Below are 24,686 nucleotides of genomic sequence, written 5' to 3' on the forward strand. Positions count from 1 at the left end.
GGATTCTTATGGAATCTTTATTATAAGCACCGATTAAACGGAAACAATGGATTGGATGTAAAAGTCCTTCCATAACTGATCCTCTACACTTATTTATTTTTTTTAAAGCATATGCTATTAGCCATTATTTGATGCTGCGTCCTCATGCACAATTGTTTCTGCTTTAAAAAAAAAAAATTTCTGTTTTAAAATAGCCTCATAAGAAGTTGCAAAAATAATAAAGATTTTCTGTTTACCTTTCTCCCAATGATGATATCTTATATAATCATATAAGATATGATTCTGTTGTTTATTTCTTACAGAGCTGTACTCATATTGCTCTTGTTTCTTACTCCTCTCAATTAACATAATAGTTGACACACTTTCCTTTATCATAAATTCATAGTAAACATGTATTTTAATGTCTTGATGGTCTGTACTCTAAATGAATTCCTTGCTGTTGGACTGGCAATAGTTTTCCAACCAATTGTATAGGTTGTTTTCACTGTTTTGTTATTGTAATATTGCTGGTGAGCATATTTGTGCCTAAGGCTATTTCCATATTTACTATTATTTCATTAGGATAGATTACGAAAGGTACAGTTCTTGGGTCAGAGGAGGTTAATGGATGAAATTTTTTTTTTTTTTTTTTTAGAAACTGTTTATTTTCTGTCCACCTTATTTCCATTTTTCTTAAGAGTCTGTGGCAGAACAGTTTAGGACCACTCAGTGGTTGTTCCTACATATTCAATGGCCTGAGCAGCAGGGGCTGCAGACCAGTCCTCAGGGACGGGCTGAGCATGCTAATCTTCCATAGAAAACTCCTGAGTAGGCACAGAGAATACCTGTATGCCTACAGACCAGTCTGTGACTTCAGGCTGAGCAGCAGTGAACTTGGGAGCTGGAGCAGTCCCTTCGCCCTGAAATTCCTTCTTGGTCATAGCCTTTTCAGCAGCAGCCTGCTCTTCCATTTCAATCTCTTCAGGGTCTCTGTAGAAGTAGAGATCGGGCATGACTTCCCACGGGTGCTCGCAGGAGATGGTGCCACGCATGCACAGAAATTCCCGGGCCAGCACCCACCACCTTAGACCCACAGAGTGAAGCTCCCTTGTTGTTGCAAAGGATGGCAATGCCCACAGAGCACAGAGGACATAACACACTGCTTTGTGTTACACAGAGCAATGGTCGGCTGGTTAACATGAGGTGCCTCTGTGAGAGGCTGGTGGTCAGCTCTGGGATCCGTAACCATGAGTCTCGGCTCCCAGAAGGCTGCCTGAATCTGGTTAGTGAAGGTCCCAGGAGTGAAGCGGCCAGCAATAGGAGTGGCTCCGGTGGCAGCAGCAAACTTCAGCGCTGCTTGCTGGCCGGCACTCCTGGACGATATGACACCAACATCAGCTGGGTTTTCAATGGCAACAATGGCACGAACTGCCAGCAGAAGCTTCTCCCAGATTCTCTTCAGGTCTATGATGCAGATGCCATCACTTTTCTGTTTGTAGATATATTGTTCCATTTAAAAGTTAAGGTTGGTGCCACCTAAGTGGGTTCCTGTTGCAAGGAATTTGAGGACATCCTCCTCGTTTATTTGCAGGACATCAAGGGCTCCAGACATTGTGAAAGACTCCCTTTAAGTTATGTGGGAACAAAGAACTACCCTCTCTGGGTAGTGCGGATAAAGCTGAAAGGTTTTTGATATGTATTTCTTGGCACTTGCTGAAGGAGAGCTGCCTGAAATGAACTGAAAGGGCCAATGCTCCAGAAGTTGAGGGTGGGACTCCAGGAACGACCTTGAACTAAAAAAGCTCTAACTGCCTTGGCAAGTGACTGTAGCTGAAGCTTAGCAGGAGCCAGAGCTGAAGATCCCTGCTGAGACTCAAACAGACTCCATCCCCCGCCCCAAACTCCTGGCTGAGAAGCCCAGAGCCCAAGGGCTTTGCAGTTCCTGACGGGCTGCCTGCTCGGCACCACCGCTGAGACTCGCCTCTAATCACCTGTGTCCAAACTCTGGGTTCTTTTTTCCTTCCCCGTTTCAGGATATTTCACTGAAACCTGAGTAAATGATTGATCACTTTAAAGCAAGGAACAAATGGACTTGCTGGGCAGTCAGACCTCCTTCCAGCCAGTGTGCATTTGTGCACCCAGTGGTGAGTGTAATGTCGTCAGTTGGAATTTTCTGTGCTGTGACAGGCAGAACGATCCCAGTGGTTTGTCTGGGCTGCAGATAAAGGCCGAACAGGAGCACTCTCAGCATAGGGGCTGGACATTTGGACCCCGTTAAGGGCTAAAAGTTTCCATGCTGATGGTGTAGGGGCCCCAGAGGCAAGTGCTGAAGTGGGAGAAGGAAAGTGTGAACTGAACTGGTGGCTAATACCCTGGCAGCTGTTTTCCATATTGCAAATGTTAATCTCTTACCCATGAATAGTGACTACCTGCAAATTACCACCAACACCACCACATTTATTGAATACCTACTATGTGCCAGGCACTGTGATAGGTGTTTTACACACATTAGCTCAGTTAATCCTACATCAGTATTTATCTCTGCTTGGAGGATGAAGAACCTGAGGCTCAGAGAGAGTTATAGCTAAGAGGAGTGCCAGGGTTTGAATTCAGGTCTACTGTATTCTTGCCCTTGCAGCCCTAAGTTTGCTATTGTTGAAGACAGGTTGATTGTTTCATGAATACGCTTTAAAAAAATCCAAGATGTTTTCCATGAACAGCTGCTCCTTACCAAAGTCTGTGTTCCTTTCTCCCTCTGCAGCACTCTGCCAGGCTACATACCCAGCCTCCCTTGCAAGTAGATGTGACCATGTGACTGAGTTCTATCCAATGGAAGATGAGCAGAAGATGAGATGTGTATCCCTTCCAGGTGTCCCTGTCTTTCAAGCCAGTTGTAATGGAGATTTTCCCTGAGGTGACAGAACCTACCTGGGAAAGATGGCGGTCTGTCAGTATAGTTCCCTAAATGACTGCATGGGACAATCTCACCTCTCATTCTCACTGACAATCCAGTCATCTGCCCACACGGTTACATAAACAACATGTAAACTTTTTATGTTTTTAGCCACCATTTTTGGATCTATTTTTATAGGTATTAGGCTACACAAATAATGCAAAATGCCAACTCTTTTATCTTAAAAATTCAAGAGGACCCAGCAGGGCTGTTCCAAGTACCGGTTGGGAGGAGGGCAAAGGTGTTTGCAGATGAAGCAAGGCCTGCATACATGGCAAGCGGTGAGTGTTCTCCCTCGGCATGCTTCATGGAGGTTCAAGGGCACTGCCAAGCCAAATGAACTCAAAGGTCTAGAGAAAGGAGATAAAGGTCCTGCCCCTTTGTTCAGAGATCAGTCTATCTTTTTCTTATCTCAGATACTTTTCCTAGAAATAGGAAAAGTTAGGTTTCTAGTCCTATTTAACAAATCATCCACTTTATTTTGTGGTGGTTGGAACTGAGGTTATGTTAGGAAATGATAATCACAGAGTGCCACCGAATTTAGGGCTCGAGGCTCCCAGAACGTTTTCAATCCTGTGCCTTTTGAAAAGCTCTCTGAGGTATTGAAATGGAGTCAGGAGGAAAATTGGTGTCTCTGTGAATCCTGTTGTTGCTAGAGTGTCTCAGAGGTTAAGAGTTCTACCCAGAAAAGGGGGTGGTTTTAATGAGCTTGTGGATCGGAATCAGAGAGTTGGGATAGTGACTTGCCTATGAGACAAGTTAGTCTCCAGCCAGGTGCACGGCTGGAGTTCCTTCTGTAGACCTTAGAAGAAGGGCTAACACTTAGTGGGCTTTTCACCAACTAACGTAGGTAGGAAGGAAATGGAAAACAAGACGATTTGTGATTTCCTTTGTTTATACTTGTCCTTTGGTGCTCAAGGGGGGTGCTGGTGGTTAAGTGATAGTGGTTGGTGTACTGCATGATACACCAAGGAGAAGACCAGAGGCCATGCAATGCTCATTAGATGTGAAAATATTTGAAGTAGTTTTTTGAGAGCACAATGATAATTAAGTAATTTCAGTTTTTTAATGTTCATAATTACACCCAGATTTTCCAGGTCTTTGCTCTGTTGTCATGATCACCTCTAAGTATGCCCTGATAGCATCCCTCTCGCTCGTGCCCCACAGGCAGTTGGTTGTGTATGCCTGCATTACACTAAGTCAATACATCTATTGTAACATTTATAGGAAATTCATTATTCAATTAATTCTTGGCTTGGCAGAAATTTGTTGAGCACCTACTCTGTGTCAGACACCACAGAGGACATCAGGGATAAAAGGATGAATTTGGAGCGAGTCACTCACAGGCTGGTAGGGGAGACTCAGAAGGGAATCAACATTTGCAGAGCAGTGTGATGGTTGTTATGGCCGAAGTATGCACAAGGTGGATGGATGGAGGGTTTGTAGGGAGGCATCCAAATTTCAGTGCAGGTGGTGCCCAGGAAAGCCTCCTGGCAGTGATGACACCAGTATCAGTTAAGTACATCTATAAGGAGAACTGGGAGATGGCTGGACAGAGAGGGAGCTGTTTAAGGCATGGGAAAATAGAATGGGCAGACGTGGAAGTGAGAAAGAGCAACATGCGTTTCAAAAACTATTAAGTAATTTTGTTGGGGATGAGTGTGGGGGAAATGTAGACAATACTTCGTAATGACTGGTTTTTGTGTCTGTCCTATCAATATTTAGTTCAGGGATCGTGGTTTATATATGTGGATATCCCCATATCTGGGACACCAAGGGCTTCAATAAATTTTTGTTGAATGAATGAGAGTTGATGTTGAGTCACTGACATCTACTGGTCTAAACTCTCAAAGCTGCTGGTCTGATGTTCAGCTCTGTAGGCTCTCAGGACAGGATGGGCATAGATTCCTTCAGTTATAAAACGGCTGGAAGCTTCTTTGCAAATGACAAAGAGGAACACTAAATATTTAATGCTTAAAAGTTAAATACTATTATAAAAGTAATTTAATATAAATGGCTTTCAGAAAGTCCTTATCCATATTTCATGACTGTAATGGGTGTCTGGATTCTAATGTTTGTGAGCAATTAATTTTAATGGTTATGAACTCTCAACGTCCCTGTGTTTTTCTCCTTAGCAGACCCCCAGGTCCATCAGGAAAGGAAAGAGCTAGACATCACATGTCACTGTGGACAGAAAGAGACACAAAGTCCTGAGCTGAGGTCTCCAAATGACAAGTTAATAGGCATTCAGGAGTTGCTAAATGGTACATAACAGTGATGCTGTAAAACCCTGAAGTATGGTGTTGACTTGGTGACATGATGCCTTTATTCCCCCACTGACTAGTTCCACAGAGGTATGTGTTCTCTTCTCTGTGACTCCATGATACTTTCATTCTATCCCCTTATACAAATAATAATTGTGATGATTCTCGTTCATTGAGAGCCTACTGTGTGCCAAAAGCCACACTGAGACTATCATATTCTATTAAAATGTCATGGAAAATTGGCATTTTATTCTTCATATTCCAGGTAAAGAAACTGAAGCTCAAAGAATAAAGTCGCTTAAGTTCATGTAGCGTTTGATTGTTTTTGTTTCTTTGGATTGTGAATTCTGTGTCAATAGGGATCTCATCATATTCTCCCCTGTAATTTCCATACACAGCGGAGGGGATAAAGGTATTCAGTGGGTACTCAATAAATGTTTGCTGAATGAATAAATGAATAAAGACAAGAATCAGTACTATAAAACTATTATAGTAAACACTTGCCATCTCACAAAGACCTTTTAAAGAAAAGTCTCTTCTGGGATTGAAGGGATGGTTGATTTTCTCTTATTCAAATGTCCTCAAACTGCTGTTGTTCTCTTGGTGCTTAGCCAGGGGTTTGGATGCCCAAGTGAACTCTGTACCTTCCTCTCCTGTAGTCTTCAGGTTTCTTAGCAGTAAAAGGGTAGGAGTAAAGATGCTGATCAACTTCCTTGAGTTTTGATCTTTACCTCTGACCTAGGCTTACCCTCCTTTTCATGCTGGCAAAGGTCACCTTTTGATAACATGGAAGCCCCAACTTTGGCTGTGATGGGGAGGAGGGCTGTAGAATTGCATGATGTTCTCACACTTGTGTTGTATGTCGTGGGAAAGTACTCTTATCTTTGGTATTCTACAGCTGCAGCTTCTTGGCCTTGAATAAATATGTCACAATGTATGCAAAGTTATGCAAATATAACTGGTCCTCCTAAATGAGTCACGGAGGTCACACAGACAACTTGCCCTCTGCAGTTTTCCACTGAGTGCCCGTGGTCACCTGATAGGAGAGATCAATGGGGGTCAATGTAGCTTTTGTGGGAGGTTTTGGCCGAATGCCAGAGCACAACCCAAATCTCCAGATTATGTGTCATATCCCAATGGGAGGCCATATCATTCAGTTCAATGGACATTGACGGCTTAGTTTGGGCCAAAATCTCTACTAGGTGCTAGGAGTCCTTGCCAAGATTTGAAGGGTCCCATAGTGAGATGGCTGTGACAGACAGAGACCCAGGCAGGTAGCGGGACAATGCAGTGCTTTTGAGAACTAATAAGTCTTAGCACAGAAAGTATGGGTGAGGGGAGGGCTGGCGTGGGCAAAAAACTCTTTATAGAGAGGGGCCTGGAATTCAGAGAGGTTAAAGAACTCACCCCAAATCACACAGCTAGCAAGGGGCCCGAATGGGATTGACACCTTGGTTTCTCTAAGGGACAATGTTACAATTGCTTCATGGTGAAGACCACGGGCTGTGGAACCGTGAGACCTGGGGGTGGACCCTGACCTGTCTCTTACTGGATAGTGACTTTGGGCAGTTTACATGACTTCTCTGGGCCAGACCTTTTTCAGCCTCTCTTGATGCTGCTACTTTAGAGGGTAGTTTTGAGGGTGAAATGATACACTATTGGTAAAATTCTGACCACCTTTGCTGGGCATCCGCTGAGGAGCAAACACATGGTAACGTCTGCTGGAATGTATTCCTGTGTCAAAGTCCAACACAGGAGTGAGGATTGGGAAGGAGGAGGTCGCATAGGATCCTAAATAAAGTAGGCCGTGATAGATAAAACAGCTGGGTCAGGGCCTGTGGTTCTCAATCCATTAACGTCACTTGGGGAGATTGAAAAGCATAATGATCTCTGAACCCAGAGATTCTAATCTCTGCAATTTTTTTAGGAGGGCGCAACTCACAGTGGCCCATGAGGGGATCGAACTGGCAACCTTGGTGTTATCAGCACCATGCTCTAACCAAATGAGCTAAAATGATACGTTAGACGAGGCCGCGGCCTTATGGCGGTTCCATTATACCAGTGACAGTAGCTGCTGTACATTGATACGCAAAGGAAAAGAAAGATTTCACTTGTGATTAATGCTGGTGCACATTGCTATGGGGGGAACCAACGGGGTGATGTGATGGAAAGTGACTGTGGATGGCAAGTGTGGGCGGCCATTTCAGCTCAGGTGATCAGGGAATGGTCCCCCCATGAGGTGACATTCAAGGGCCCATGATGTAAAGAACTGGGATGAAGGAATTCCAAAGAGAGGGAATAGAAAACACAAACTCCCAGAAGTGGGAAAGAAGTTTCTAGAGCTCAGGGGTCCTGGTCCAGGGGGAGAGGAAGAGATGTCAGTGAAAAGGTGCGTTCATTGTGTGCAGGGCCTTAAGGATCGGAAACGGATTTGTAACCTAATCGGCCACCCCATCTGCAACATTGTTTTTAAAGCTAATGGTGATTCTAACTGTGCCGCTAGGTTGAGAATCAGGGGATCTGGCAATCCTAGGAGGCAGAGGACTTTGATGGTGAAGCACTGTCCACCCCGACCTCTGTCTCAGTGTAACGGGGTTCCCAGCCAGTGGGTCACTAGTGACTCATTTAGGTAAAACTGATCACGTGCGAGTGCTGACAGTGGAGTCAGGGTACTAACAAACCCAGTAGCCATGGACTCTGCCCTGAATGGATGTGATCAAAGTGGCATTGCTGAGGTCAGGTTCAAGGTTGATGTGTGGTGGCGAGAGATGACAAATCCAATACTAGCCAGCAGGAAATGGCAAAGCAGTTGTACCTACAGGACCAAAGGTGCATGTATATAAACCCTGGGCTTCCTAGGCTTCCTCTCAGCCTGCCCTATGGGGTAAATTTCTCCAGAACGGTAACTCCTAGTCATTACATCATGGCGTGCTTGTATGTCCTAATTGGTATGATACTTATTTTATTTCTATAGTGAAGAACACATATTTGCAAATGGTTTATTACAAGACAAACAAATGAGAAACAAAAATTCATAGACACAGACAATAGTTTAGTGGTTACCAGAGGGTAAGGGGGGTATTGGGAGATGAGCGTAAGGGGGATCAAATATATGGTGATGGAAGGAGAACTGATTCTGGGTGGTGAACACACAATGGGATTTATAAATGATGTAATACAGAATGGTACACCTGAAATCTATGTAACTTTACTAACAATTGTCACCCCAATAAATTAAAAAAAATTATTTGGCCATGAAAAAAGGAAAAAAAAATTTTAATAAAAATATATATTAGAGTAAGATGAGGTTATCTCGACTTTTTTTCTTTGCCTTTGCAACCAGCCAACGACAAAGCACTAGACGTCATCTCACTGCAGAGGCCTCCACATTGTTCTTTCACATCTATCCTGGCCCCTCCTTTCATTCTCCACCCAGCAGCCAGAGTAATTTTCTTACCATGTAAATCACATCGTGTCATTCTCCTGCTTAAGTCGGCTGGTGCCTTCCCTTTGTACTGAAAATTAAATACAAATCCGTTTCCGATCCTTAAGGCCCTGCACGCAATGAACGCACCTTTTCACTGACATCTCTTCCTCTCCCCCTGGACCAGGACCCCTGAGCTCTAGAAAGTGCTGACTTCTTTCCCACTTCTGGGAGTTTGTGTTTTCTATTCCCTCTCTTTGGAATTCCTTCATCCCAGTTCTTTACATCATGGGCCCTTGAATGTCACCTCATGGAGGACCCTTCCCTGATCTCCTGAGCTGAAATAGCCGCCCACACTTGCCACCCACAGTCACTTTCCATCACATCACCCCGTTGGTTCCCCCCATAGCAATGTGCACCAGCATTAATCACAAGTGAAATCTTACTTTTCCTTTGTGTATCAATGTACAGCAGCTACTGTCACTGGTATAATGGAACTGCCATAAGGCCGCGGCCTGGTCTAACTTATCATTTTACTGCTAGCACCTAGCGCAGTACCTGACATGGAGGAAACATTCAATATGTATTTGTGGAGACAAAGAATAACAGTTCGATAATTCTATCACTTTTATTCACACATTCTGAAGTACTTCCTAAAGAGGGGGAAAAAAAGGGGTGGAATGATAACTGGTTTGCTGTAAGCTGCACATAAACTGAGTAAGCCTGTGCGAGCATTCATTTATTCAGTCAACAAAAGCATACCGAGTATTTGCTGTGTCTGGACACTGTTTGGGGCCATGGAAATACAGTTCAAAGCAAAGCACCAAGCTCCCTGCTCTTAGGAAGCTTATAGCAAATATTAGCAAACAAATAAACCAGATTATTCCAGCAAGTAAAAAGTTCTCTGAAGCCCTTTATTCATCACGGGGTGAGGTGGTGAAGAATGATGGGGGTGACTGTGGAGAGTGTGGTCAGAGCTTCCTGAGGAGGGGACCCCAGGGAATGGGGCCTCTTCTATGGATGTCACAGATCTTGTGTGTATGACAGAGAAAACTTTCAAAGTCACTGCTCTAGGAGATACTACTCAAGTTTTAATGAGAATCCACTTAAGTCAGGCACTAGTTTGTTCCCTAATCGTGATTAGCACTGTCTTGGGTAATTAACAGCTCACAGATTTGGAGGGGAAAATAACTTAATTATCCACCTGACCTTGATTTTGTGAGTGCTGAGTCACAAAGAACGAAAGGGGCCAGGATCTAGCTGGGTAGAGGAGACAGATATAGACGAAGCTCCATCTGGCTATGAAGGAATCCAGTGGGCAAGTGGGGAATGGATTCCCTGAAGGGAGGTGAGATTCCAGGCTCTGGGCTTGTTGGCCTCCCGTTCTTTCACAATAGATATCACAGTCCGGACAGCTATTGCCATGCTATTGATGGTGTGACCCGGACAAAGAAATCTGCATACCACCCACTGTTTTTGCTTGATTGCCTCATCCCCACCCACTTTTCTAGAGACTTGACTGGAAAGCTCCCTGGGGATAACCTCTTCTCCCCCGTTAGCTTCCCTGGCTAGGGAGGCATGGCTACAGTCTGAAGCTAAAAGGTCCCCTCCTAATAGAAGTGACAAACTCTTCACATCCCTCATTTCCTCCTCCTCATTGTATCAGTCCCTCCTAAGCCACAGTCAGACTTTGGAAAGTTGTGGGTGAAAGAGACGGGCTTTCTTTCAAACTTAGGCAAAGTAGTAAGTGTTCTTTAATTTTTTTTCTGACTCTGGGTCCTCCTCCCCTCTCCTCCCCCCACTCCCCACACCCCCACCATTTCCTTGCACTTCCATTCGACTCAGCTTTGGATTAGAGTTTCAGATCAACTTTTAACTCTCTTTTTAGCAGATTTTTAATTATCCCAAAGCCACATTGAGTGAAGACCAGTTCAGAGCCTCCAGACAGCTTTGGTCACATCTGCACATCACGTAGGTATAATCTCTATGGCAACTGACCTGTGTTGGGTAGGAGCAAATAAAGCTCGGAACCAAAGGTTAATTGCTGTTTCATTTCCGTTTCCCCCCCCCCCACCCCCTTGCAATTCCAGCATTGTGGGTGAAGGTTCTAATTAGAATCAAATTATCAGCAGATTGAACATCTTCTTTATTTCGGTGGCTGAAAAATTACTCCAGCTGGCTTGGAAAAGGGAAGTGATAGGTGGTTTCTTTTGGCCTTGATGGCTCCTTTTCCCACGTCCCAGGGGGACAGACAGCTTAGATGATCTGGCCAGATGGCCTGGATCTTTGTAGCACCAAGAAACAGCACGCCCCTCTATTCTTACACTCTTCTGACATTAATAATATTACTGGCAGTGTCTACCGTTTATTGGAGATTTACTTGTGCCAAGAACTCTGTAAGCGCATATGTAAATGATTTCATTTAAACTGTAAGCGACGCCGCGACTTAGAGATTCTTTACCCCATTTTACAAATGACAGAACAGCCACAGACATACTGCCCATGGTCACGTAACTCGTTGCAAAGCTGTGTTTTGAACCCAATTTATCTGATTCTAAAGCTCTTAACCGTTAGCCAGATACCAAAATATGCTCTGTGAGGCTCTGATGTGATTCGAGAGACTAGGAGATTCATAGAGAAGGTAACCGGGGCTTGCCTTGTCAGCGGCCCCAACTCAAACATTCTCAGGGATTTGGCTAAACTCTTTCTATTCCCATTAGTATTCTGAAATAATAATTGTAGAATAAGGGTATGGTGGTACACATTAAATGTTACATAGAATTTCTCTGTTTGCCTAGAATTAAGTAAATCAAATCTTCCCCCCAATACAGCACTGTGTGTTCATTTCTTCCCTTTGCTGAGGACTTCATCCTCCATGGAAGTCTCCTTCCCTTTCTATATCTATCATTTATGCTTCTCATCCTTTAAAGCTCAGTTAAAAGCACAATAGCCTTTACAAAATATATTTTCTTGGATAACTACAGCTCCCATTTTTTTTTCTTTTATCATGAATTCCAATAACCATTCATTTTTTTTTTTTTGAATTGTGCGGTAGTGGTTAACAATTACGATGCCAAGTCAGATTTCCTGGATTTGAAGCCCAGCTCTACCGTTTAATACTTCAGTGTGCCTGAGCAAGTTACTTCCCTGGACCATCAGAGACCCTGTGCCTTAGAATGTTTTTGTGAGGAGTAAGTGAGTTTCTACAAGTGAAATGCTTAGAAAAATGCAGTGTCCATAGTAAATACTACAGAAGTGCTTGCTGTTATGTTCTGTCGTGCTCATTAATTGTTTTGTTTTATATTATTCAGGACAGAAATTCAACTCAAACATATCTAAGCATAACAAGAGAATTTACTGGTCCGTTAATTGGGAAGTGCAGGGATACACCTAACATGTCGGCATCACTCGATCCAGAGACCTAGTGGTGTGACTCAGCAATGTTTTTTCTTTGTGCCGGCTTGATTCCCAGCACAATCGGTGCTCTATCTGTGGTGCCCCCTCCAGCATTAGGTTTACATCTTCCCACTCCAGCCGTTAGAGAGCACCTCTTTCCTGTTAGCCCCAGAAAAAATTCTGGAGCTTGCTTTTATTAGCCCAACTCAGATCACATGTGTCCTTATGAACCAAAGACTGCAGCCTGGGGGAATCCTCATTGTCTAGCCCTTGGAGACAGAATGTAGAGTTAGCCCTAGTCAAAGCATGTGGCCAGGGGGTTCCCCAAAGAGAAATCAGGGCATATGTGTATTCCAATGTCTGTTACCATATTTTTATGGTAAGTTCTTATTGGGAGGATTATGTTGGTCCTCTCTTTCATATTGAACATTAGGCGGAAGCTCAAAAATAACTTCCTGGTTGGTGGATTTATATGTGTTGTCTGCCCTTATGACTAGGAAGTGAGCTGCCTGCGTCGTGGCCTGGAAACCTAGACCCATTCACAGCTGGCTTGGAAGATTAGCACTTGGGGAGCGAGAAGAATGAGCTAGATGGGGCTGAGAGGAACCTTCACCTGCATCATTTCTAGTGTTTTATTTCTCAACAAAAGGATATGAAGCAAATACAGAAAGATGTTCATATTGGTGAAATCTGAGAGATGGGGCGTTATAATAGTCTTTGCCTTTTTTGCATATTTGATGTAGTTCATTGAAAAACAACAAAACAAAGCAAAAAGCAGTAGCTACTTATCCAGGCAGCTTTTTTCCCCCTCTGAGTCTCCTGGATACGTAAGGAGAATTCAGCAATCACAGAATCCCTGGTGTTTTTCTGACTGAGGTCATTTATGGAAGTCAACTCTTCTTTCCTGCTCTCTCATCTGATAAAAACCATAAAGTTCAGTGTCATCTTAAAGGAAAGTTCAACAGTCTCTGGATATGGTTTGGAGAAAGAGCTTTACCTGAAACCTGTTATGAGAAATAACAACGTCAAAATGTATAATAACCATAGTAATCATACCCATCCCTTATTGGGAACTGACTATTTCTGAGGCACTGCACCAAGCACTTAATACACATTATCTCATTTAATTCTCCCAACAGGCCTCTGAGGTCAGTAGGATTATTGTTCTGCATTGCAGATGAGGAAGCAGAGGCTCATACCGGTTAAGTCACTCACCTAAGGTCACATGACTATAATCTGTGGAATTTGTTCTCAAATGCAGATCTGTCTGATTCAAGGCCAGTCTTGTCCCTACCCCAAATTCTCCTCTGTTTACCCAGGCGTAGGTCTGGGCACCAAGAGACTTTGGCAGCTTGTATTTCCCTCTCGAAGGGGTGTCATTAAGAATACAGGCTCTGAAGTCTGAATGTCCGACTTCACTGTGTGACTTACTAGCTATGTGATCTTGTCGAAATCCCTCAAACTCTTCGCAATTCAGTTGTACGTGAGTGAACTGGAGAGAAAGCTAGCACTTATGTCCTAGATAGTCCTGAGGACTAAATGAGAATTGTGCATATAAAATGCCCAGCACAGTGGTGGGCAGATAGCAAGTGCTCAATAAATGTCAATTTTGTTTTCATTAGAAAAAGGTGAAGCCTCCTAAGTCCATTCCATTTTAGTCCCATCAAAATTGTATCTCTCAGCACTTTTAGCAAATTAATTTTTCTCACATGACTCAACAGATATCAGTGATTCCACCTAGCTTTTAACGAAAATGAACATCCCCTTCCCCATCATTCTCCACCCTTGCTATCCACTTCTGAACATCAACCACTTTTGATTCTATTAGTTACTTATTTTCTGGAACTTTACCTCCTTATCTTTTAAGTTAAATTTTTTTTATTTTGAGATAATGATAGAGTCACATGCAGCTGTGATAAATAATACAGAGAAATCTTGTATCCCCTTTACCCAGTTTCCCCCAACAGTAACTTCTTATAAAACTATAGCACTGTACCAGCATCCTGGAATGTTGGCATTGACCCGATCAACATACCGTCACCATTTCCGTCACCACAGAATCCTTCATGTTGCCCTTTTATAGCCACACCCACTTTTCTTGTGTCTCCACCCTCTCCTTAATCTCTGGCAACCACTAATCCATTGCTCATTTCTATAACTGTGTAATTTCAAGCAGTTTATATAAGTGGAATTACACAGCATGTGACCTTTCGTGCTTGGCACTTTTCAGTCGACATAATTCTCTGAAGATTGTTGTATCAGTAGTTCCCTTTTTATTGCTGAGGAGTATTCCAAAGTTCGAGGCACCGCCCATTCTCAGCACTTTTTATTAACACTCAGTGTGTCTTCACATGTGGCCCCTGTATTTATTTATTTATTTATTTTTTACCAGTGCCTCTTTCCTTTAATCTCTCCCTCCTCTCTGTCAGTGCATGTTAGTCATCTTCAAAGGGATGCCTCCCCACAGTCTTCCATGTTTGCTTCTTTCTTTTTTATCCCTTTATTTGTCATGGCCCCAACCATTCAAATGAAGTTCTAAGAAAATGAAGAAGGAAATCTATAAATTTCTCCTTCTGTCTAATTTCCCATTGGTAGTGTTTTCATTGTCGGGTGCAGAAGTTCTATTGTACGTTTGCACATAACATTTGAAGAGTCACGAAGGACCCAAGTTAGTACAAGCACAAGGAAAAGTCTTGATGGGTTAAGCTCTGGCCAGCCATGAGCAGCTACCTCTGGGCAGGAGAACCACATCCTGGGCTGCACTGCCAAGAGAATCCTCTAGCTTCTCTAGGATGACCTTACCAATGACATCAGGAAATGACTTCCCTGCAGTATTGCTCCTCCCATTCAATTTTATTAGCAAAACAGTGAATAAAGAGAGAGGTCGGTGTGTGAGTGTGTGTGTATGTGTGTGTACGTGTGTATGTGTTTAGGGTAGAGGTAAGGAAGGAAGTGGGTTTGAGTGCACAAATAAGAGATTTTCTAAATTAGTTTGTTTCTCTCCTTTCCATTTGGGTTCTTATTGCCTGTTTCTTTGGCACCCCTTCCACTTCGCCCCATACAGAGTTCCTCCTAAGGCCAGTGGTGACAGTATGAATCAATAAAAGATCATTGTCCTCCCTATTGAAGATCGCAAACATCTGAAGGGGAACCACTCTTTTCCATTTTTAATTGTCACCAACATAGCGTCTTTCACAGAGTACCTTAAGAGCTCAATAAAAACTTTTTTGTTTGATGTATTGTTGAGTCATGAAAGTGTGAATTAAAAAGATTCAACTTTTTGAGTTTGACTCTTTCTGGGGCTTCGAGAGGACATTTTTCAGATTTGCCCCTTTTTAGTTTTTATTTTAATCTTCTCACATTTTGCCAAAGGGCTTGGTTTGCCCCCATCCTTTCCATTCCTATAAAAGACTGGCCTGGGAGTCAGAAAGACTGTTTTGAGTATTGGATCCCTCATTTACTAACTGCAAGATTTTAAGCATATCAATTACTCTGTGTAAAATAGTACTAATAATGAACTCTCAGGTTGCTAGGGCAACCTAAGATCAGTCTGCCCAGAAGTTTCCTGATAGAAAATAAAATATTGCCATTGCCCATTGTTAGGAGGTGCAGGGAGTAAAAGAAAGAGAGAACTCTTTCTACATGTATATAGGGAGATGTATATTCCCAAAATGTGGACACTGACATTATTCTTTATTGCCTGGGTTTTAGGGCTCTTATTAACAGGTCTTTGATATTTTTCACTTTAATTATCCCCAAAAGGTTGGCTATATATTTTCCCCTTTCATATGGCAGAATCTCTACATGTAATTTGTTGCAATTAGAAATTCTTTTGGCTTTCCTGCAGAGCTCTGGGGATATAGCTTTTCCTTGGGGATCTCAGTGGAATGAATTAATCTACATTCAAGAAAAATGGAGATTCAATTACATGATAACCTTTAAAAGGATAATTATGTTCTTAATGCTGTCAACTTTGTTGTCAGAGCTGATTTCTGAACATTCTCTCCCAGTTGGCCTCTAACGCTATGTCTGAGGTCAGTGGTGACTCCCCCTTTGTGATATGTGGTTTTCATAATTTGTAAGGCATCGCTGCTACTTCCAGGAAGGTATTGGGCCTGAAATATTGACTGTTAACCTAGATACTTCAAGGTGCGGATTGAGTAAGAACAAGTGTTAAGGAACGGCGACTAAAGAGGACAATTGTTGCTAAAATGTCAAACCAAGAGAGAGGCCAACTGGTCAACTATCACTTCTTGAAAATCAAACTAGAGGGAAAAGAGCCTAACATTTTTGCAAAACCTATCATGTGCTACACATTGGGCAACGTGCTTTAAATATGTAACTTCATTTACTCCTCATGATTAGTACCATTTTATAAATAAGCATTTGAGGCTCAGAAATACTGATTATGTAGCATGTACAAGATTGCACTTGTATGGGGCAGATTTGGACACAGATCTGTCTCCAAAGCTGACGATCTTTCAGGAGGACTTGCTGGTTTGTGGTGGGGGAAACTGGCTCACTGGGTGAGGTTGGATGGAGATGCTGATCCTGAAGGAGGTTCTGGAAAGATAGCAACATGAACCCAACTTTCTTTTCTATTCAACATCAACTAACGCCAATTAAATTATGACAATTAAGTTCACGAACTCATCCTAGAAAAAGTGCTACATATCTCATTGCTGAGTATCACTATAGTCACCTTCTAAGCACTCCCCTAGGGAAGCTATGCACTGATGCCAGTGCCTAGTCCACCCTTCAAAGTCATTTTGGAACTTTTTTTCTGGAATGGCCATCAGAGCTGTAATTGTATTACCCTTGATGTCCTGAATGTCATCAAAATGTCTTCCTTTCAGTATTTCCTTTATCTTTGGGTAAAGAAAGAAGTCATTGGGGGCCAGATCAGGTGAGTAGGGAGGGTGTTCCAACACAATTATTTGTTTACTGGGTAAAAACTCCCTCACAGACAGTGCTTTGTGAGCTGCTGCATTGTTGTGATGCAAGAACTATGAATTGTTGATGAAAAGTTCAGGTCGTTTCTGTCTAAGTTTTTCATGCAGCCTTTTCAGCACTTCCAAATAGTAAACTTGGTTAACTGTTTGTCCAGTTGGTACAAATTCATAATGAATAATCCCTTTGATACAAAAAAAAAAAAAAGGTTAGCAGCATCATTGCAACAAGTTTGCGAACTTAATTGTCAGAATTTTATCTTCCTCTTTTGAGTCAACTAGTTGGTGCCTGCAGGTTACTAAGTGGAAATGAGACCATGGGCTCTGTGGGAGCCCTATTGGAGAGTACTGGTGCAGGGTTTTCTGCTCTGTGGCCTGGGCAAATATCTAGCTGCTGGTGACAGAGAGCCCAGAAGCAGAGATTATAAAATGGGGATACTAAGAAGAGGTTGGCCCAAAGAGATTTCTGGATTTTGGAAAGAAGTTTGATGGCTGTGTGTATGTGTGTGTGTGTGTTCCAGGTTTCCATGACACCTGAGATACCAAGGAGTAGCCAGAAGTATGGGCTTCGTCATTTCTACCTTTTTTTTTTTTTAATTTATTTTTAATTTATTGGGGTGACAATTGTTAGTAGAATTACATAGATTTCAGGTGTGCAATTCTGTGTCACATCATCCATAAGTCACACTGTGTGTTCACCACCCAGAGTCAGCTCCCCTTCCATCACCATACATTTGATCCCCCTCACCCTCATCCCCCACCCCCCAACCCCCTTACGCTCTGGTAACCACCAAATTACGTTCCCCAGATTAATTTTCAAACCCCGTGGCCATCCTGTGGTCACCGACTGCCCTCCAATCCCCTCACCCTCCCCCCCACCCCCCACCCCTCCCGCCCATCTAGCAACCCTCAGTTTTTCCTCATTGTCTCCCAAACTGTTTCTGATTAGTTCATTCACTTATTCTTTTCTTTAGAATCCGCAAATAAGTGAGATCATATGGTACTTATCTTTCTCTGTCTGACTTATTTCACTTAACATAATGTTCTCTAGATCCATCCATGTTGTTGCAAATGGTAAGATTTCTTTCTTCTTTATGGCTGCATAATACTCCATTGTATAAATGTACCACAGTTTCTTAATCCAGTCATCTACCGATGGGCATTTTGGTTGTTTCCATGTCTTAGCTATTGTGTATAGTGCTGCAATAAACATAGGAGTGCATAAAGATTTTTGAATTGAAGTTTTGGATTTCTCCAGATAGATACCTAGGAGTGGAATTACTGGATCATAAGGTAGTTCCATTTTCAGAATTTTGAGATACCTCCATACTGTTTTCCATAGCGGCTGCACCAGTCTGCAATCCCACCAACAGTGCACAAGCATTCCCTTTTCTCCACATCCGCGCCAGCACTTGTTGTTTGTTGATTTATTGATGATAGCCATTTTGACTGGGGTGAGGTGGTATCTCATTGTGGTTTTTATTTGCATTTCTCTGATGGTTAGTGAGGTTGAGCATTTCTTCATATGTCTGTTTGCCATCTGTATGTCCTTTTCAGAAAAATGTCTCTTCAAGTCCTCTGCCCATTTTTTAATTGGATCGTTTGTTTTTTTGGAGTTGGGTTGAGTAAGTTTTCCATAGATTTGTGATATTAATCCCTTATCAGATATATCATTGGCAAATATCTTTTCCCATTCAGTAGGATCCCTTCTTGTTTTATTGATGGTTTCCTTTGCTGTGAAAAAACTTTTTAGTTTGATATAATCCCACATGTTTATTCTTTCTCTTAGTTCCCTCGCGCGAGGGTGTATATCAGTAAAAATCTTACTCCGGGTAATGTCTGAGAAGTTTCTTCCTATATTTTCTTCTAGGTATTTTATGGTTTCAGACCTTACATTTAAGTCTTTAAGCCATTTTGAATTTATTTTTGTATATGGTGTAAGGAGGTGGTCCAACTTCATTTTTTTGCATGTGTCTGTCCAGGTTTCCCAGCACCATTTATTGAATAGACTGTCATTACTCCATCGTACATTCTTGCTTCCATTGTCGTAGATTAAATGGCCATATAGGCGTGGATTTATTTCTGGACTCTCTATTCTGTTCCATTGATCTATGTGTCTGTTTTTATGCCAGTACCATGCTGTTTTGATTACTGTAGCCTTGTAGTATAATTTGAAGTCAGGTATTGTTATACCTCCCACTTTGTTCTTATTTCTCAAGATTGCCTTTGCTATTCGGGGTCTTTTATGGTCCCATATAAATTTTAGGATTATATGTTCTATTTCTGTGAAAAACGACGTTGGCAGTTTGATAGGAATTGCATTGAATATGTATATTGCCTTAGGCAGTATGGACATTTTAACTATATTAATTCTTCCTATCCATGAACATGATATGTGTTTCCATCTATTTATATCTTCCTTCATTCCTTTCATCAGTGTCTTATAATTTTCTGAGTATAGATCTTTTACTTCTTTGGTTAAATTTATTCCCAGGTATTTTATAGTCTTTGGAGCGATTGTAAATGGGATTGTTTTTTTAATTTCTCCTTCTGATATTTTATTATTGGTATATACAAATGCAACTGATTTCTGAATATTAATTTTGTATTCTGCCACTTTACTAAATTCATCTATCAGCTCTAATAGCTTCTTGGTGGAGTCTTTAGCATTTCTACCTTTGAGGAACAGGGAGGTTCCTGCAGAAGACCATTTTGTTTTCCTCCACTGGTGGACTGATACCTGGTAGGGTATGTCACCACCTACAACACTTGAGTCCCAGTGAGCAAGAAAAATCGCAACAAGTCCAAACCAGAGATCACAAGATGTAGCAGAGCACACAGAAGACAGCCATAAATATTGCTCTTGAAGGAGATGCGACAATTTGGACAGAAAAATAAGTGCATTTAAAGAGAAAAATTCAAGTAAAACTTAAAAGGACATTTTGGAGCTAAAAATACTTCCTACATATTTAGATGATTTACCTTGAGGCAGAATGACTACTATTAAGATGGAAATAGCTGGCTTGGAAGAGTGAATGCAAGAAATTTCTCCTCAAGTGCTGAACAAATACTGTAAGGAGATGGAAAATAGAGGAAAAATATAAAAAGTTTAGAGGATAGAGCCATGAAACCTAACATGAGAATAATAGATGCTCTAGATTAATAGAAAAAGGAAACTCAGGAAGCAAGCAAATAATACAATAAATATTTCCTTAAGATCAAGAAGGCCTGAGTCTACAGACTGAAAGGGTGACAGAGTTTCAGATGCACTGATCAGAAAAGAATTTAGGGATGTGTGTGTGTGTGTGTATGTGTGTGTGTGTGTGTGTCTTAGTCCATTCAGGCTGCTAGACTAGATTAACATAATCTGGGTGGTTTATGACAGAAATTATTTCTCACAGTTCTGAAGGCTGGGAAGTCCAAGATCAAGGCACCAGCAGATTAGATGTCTAGTGAGAGCCTGCATCCTGGTTCGTACACGGCTACCTTCTTGCTGTGCTTTCACATGGTAGAAGGGAAGAATACTGGTCTCTTTAGCTTCTTATAAGGGCACTAATCCCATTCGTGAAGGCTCCATCCTCATGACTTAATCACCTCAAAAAGGCCTCATCTCCTAACACATCTCTCTCTGTGTAGCTATCTACATTTATATGTACATGTGTCTATGTTATAACATTATATTTAAAAAGTCAAGAGCTATAAGGTTCAAGATAGTGGTTTCCTCATGTGAGTGGGGCAGGTGGACAGGATGGAGAAGAAATGCAATGACAGATCTAAGTTATTTTGAGTTTAATATTCTAATATATCTAGAGCTCGTAAAAATTGATAAAAATGGGACAAAAGGCCCAAAAGAGAAAAAAGGGGAGAGAAGATCATGAATACATGCATGTACTGAATACAAGTTCAAATACTCAACAAACACTTGAAAAGGTCAAATTCAAATTAGAAAATTGCAATTTAAAATACCAATGAGATGACAATTCCCAATGTTAAAACATGAAAAAAATTAAAAAGAAAGTTAAGATTTATTGCTGGTTGGAATGCAAGAAATGGGCACTCTCATACATTGTGAGGGAAATGTAAATTGTGGCCTTTTCGAAGAGCCATGTAACAATATTTATTCAATTAAAAGTACGTAGAGCTCAATATTCCACACTTGGAAATCTATCCTATACAGATAAACTCACCACTACACAAGCACATAACGCATCTGTGCAAGGTTATTTATTACAACAACACTTGAGGTGGTAAAACATTGGAAACTTGTTGAAATTTCATTAGTCAGGGACTGCCCGTAGAAATTATTGTGGGTTCACATCCTGGGAGTATTACATAGTTCTTAGAAGTGTGGATGAGAACTGTACTATATCTCTTGTTGTGGAAGAGTTTACATGAAGTGTGAGTAAAACAAGATATGTGTGTGAAAGTGTGTGTATTTGTATTTGATTTATATGACCATGGTAAAAAATATACTAGGTTATTAGCATGCATTATTTGAGTGGGAGTAGGGAAGAAGAAGGGAGGTAGGAATCAAGAAAATAAAAAGAGAAGGGGAAATAAAATATGGATCTAAAAATACTTGGAGCATACGTGAATTTATCTTGCTCATGCAGTTTTGATTACATACATTTATATGTTAAAAGAAATAACAGAGATAAAAAAGCAGATGCTGAATTTGCGCAGTGAATGCCCTCTCTTTCTCTGCTGCACTGTGCCCACCTACAAGTTGCAGACTCCTTGGTTACCACCTGACAGTTGTTCTAGCTCAGTGAAGTATCCCAATGAAACGTTCTGATGGCTGTGTCAGAGATTGCACAAAGGTCAGCTTCAAGTGAAGGAATCCAAGGTTCTCAATTGTGGAACACTGAGATTTTTTAAAAGAATATTGCTCAGGATTTAGTTTTGCTCTTTTGCTTGTATTTTTTGGACTTACTATATCTTCAAATGTATTTGTTCCTATCAGGTCCTTTTCACCAGATCCACAGGACAATTAGAAAGGTGTCGTAGAGTTGCGTTCGCGGCCTGGCTAAGCCCCTTACTTTTTGCTGCGACATTGATGAAGTCGGTGGCTCTCAAACTTGAGCATGCATTGGGATCACTTGGAGGGCTTATTAAAACACAGACTTCTGGATCTTACCTCCAGAGTTTCTGATTCTGTGGGTCTGGAGTGAGGCCTGATACTTTGTATTTCTAATAATTTCTGGGGGCTGCTGCTGCAGCTGCTGCTGGTCCAGGGACCATACTTTGGAAGCCATTGAATTAAACTATTTAATTTTCTGCAACTTCCTTTTTGTTCCCAATAGGTAAAAAAGAAAATAATAATAGACTTAAGGTCTGCTGGGATTTGAAGGGCTTTATGAATTTGACCCTCTTCCTTTGAGGAAACTGAGGCTCAGAAAAGTGAAGAGACCAATGCTTGTTGGCAGAGTTGGGATGCAAACCCAGGTCCTTTGAGTTCTGGTGCGGTGTCTGTTTCAGGAAACTCAAAATTAACTTTACGGCCAGGAAATGCCAAGCATAGCTCAAAGTGGCTTCTATCTACTTTGCGTTTTCAACAGTCCCACTCCCAGCTCAGCTGTCTTTTGTCACCTTTGGAAAAATGTTTCTTACAGAGTCTGGTTCTTCAAGAGGCGTGTTTTTATGAGTTAGCAACAAAAGGTGGGGGAGCGGGACACACAACGGTGAGCTCCTTGAAGCCTCAGGCTGTTACAGAGTCCCGACTGTCCCCCAGTTTACTCCAGTTCCGCTTGTCACGTCCCTTCCACTGTCAGTGGAGGCAGAATAGTATGATTCATTGTGTGGACTCAGAGCAAGATTGAGTCCAAACTACTCACTGCGTGATTGGGGTAGTAAATTCCTCAAGCTTTTTGTGTTTCAGAGTCTTAATTGGTAAAATGAAGACAATAAAAGCAGAAATTCATCGAGTTATTGTGAGGATTAAATGACTTGATGTGTAAGCACGTTAGTGCGTAGACCCATGCCAGGCGTATATACGAGGCTATAAGCACTGTATACACATTAACTCATTCAGTGGAGCTAAAAATACTTTTTATATATCCATTGATTGCTACTGTATAAAAGGTCATACTTAGCTAAACATGGGAAAATATGAGATATGACCTAATTTGTTTAATAAATCCATTTAGCACTCAGAAGATGCAAAACATACGCACAAATCCAGCAAGAAAGAGGCAAGAACCCTCAAAAGGGATAAGTTAGGGAAGTCGTATGGAATTCTACAAATGTGATCAACACTTATTAGAAAAATGAAACTTAGACAGCTGTGTCCTTAGACTGATTGAACAAAAATCCTTGAAAAGCTCAGTGGTAGGCATAACGGGAAAAGACAGCTGAAAGGATGAAAAGGACACACAAAGAAGACTATACCCAATGTTTTGTGTACAAAATGCATTGCATTCCTTAAACACCAAGGAGCCATATGAGGTAAATGTGAAAATGCCCTCAGATAAATTGAAAAACGTCCTTAAACAACATAGAAGAAGAAAAAGCAACCTAAAAGAAGAGGAGCTTTCTCAAAATGGGGTGAAACTGTTATATCAGTTTTGAAGTGCTAGTTTGTTATTAAGAATTTTAGGCCAATGTATCATTATGAGAATGGTGTCCGATGATTTGGTGTTCTCCCTTCTTGCTTCTCAATCTCTCAAATTTGTCTCCTTCTTTCATCCACGTTGCTATTTTTACAGCAATAATAGTCTACTCGTGGCTTCCTCACACCTTCTCTGGCTTCCTCATTGTAAAAGAGTGATTAAAAGAAAACAACTCAAGATTGATAGGTTACTACTTTTCTTAAACTCTCATAGTGGTTTCCCGTCACCTTCACATCAAGTCTGCCTCCTTTGCGCCGCAAAAAAAGCTTGCTGCGATTTATCTGTTGCCAATTTTCTGTTCTCCTGGCCTGCCCCTTCCCTACATGAAACTTCAGTCCAGCCATAATGAACAGTGATGCAGTCCCATCTCTACTATAAACTGCATCCTTTGAGGGGGAGCGTAAAATACACCTGGATAAGTTACAACAAATATGTATTGTAAATGCATTGCTGGGCTGTAAGGGTTACAAAAAAAAAAAAGTGGGTTAAAACCTGAACAGTGAGTGGTTATGTTGACATAATTAACAATGGCACTTCTAGTTCATTCTCAAATGTGTTCTTATTTGGACAATAAACTATCTAACCATTTCATTAATAGGCTACAGTATAACCAGTTGTTTCATAATCAGATTACCAAGATCACCAAATTTCCAGGTCGAGATCAATGGGTTGTTACTGCTCTTCTCTTTACCTTCTTTTCTCAGCCAATTTCACAGTTATAGGTTTATTACTTTGTTTATTCCACTTCTGTCACCAAATTCTATATCATGAAACAATGTCAAAGGTCTCACTGCCTTATGTAATAAGGAATATTTACTGACTAATACAATAGCAAAATCCAGGCACAAATTTGGCTGATCTAGCAATTTAACGCTGTTATTGGGGATCCAGTTTTTTGCTTTCTTTTCTTCATTCTGCCCTTTACTATGTTCGCTTCATCCCAGACTATGCTTCCCACCTAATCATAAAAAGGCTGCAGCAGTTCCAGGTGTTCGTCTGCACCCCAGGCTCTACCAGCATTCCAAGCAAGAATTGTGACATATGCCTTAATAGACTTATTTAGGTCGCCCCCCCCACCCTCCCCACCCCCAATCCAATCATTTTGGCCAGGAT

The 24,686-nt window shown here is 41.5% G+C and overlaps 1 pseudogene; it reads right to left on the reverse strand.

Annotated features, from left to right (window-relative positions):
* Positions 1-695: 695 nt before the first annotated feature.
* On the reverse strand, positions 696-1,591 carry LOC117030852 (40S ribosomal protein SA-like; annotated as a pseudogene).
* Positions 1,592-24,686: the final 23,095 nt, after the last annotated feature.

The sequence above is a fragment of the Rhinolophus ferrumequinum genome, chromosome 11 (assembly GCF_004115265.2).
Source record: "Rhinolophus ferrumequinum isolate MPI-CBG mRhiFer1 chromosome 11, mRhiFer1_v1.p, whole genome shotgun sequence".
NCBI lineage: Eukaryota > Metazoa > Chordata > Mammalia > Chiroptera > Rhinolophidae > Rhinolophus > Rhinolophus ferrumequinum.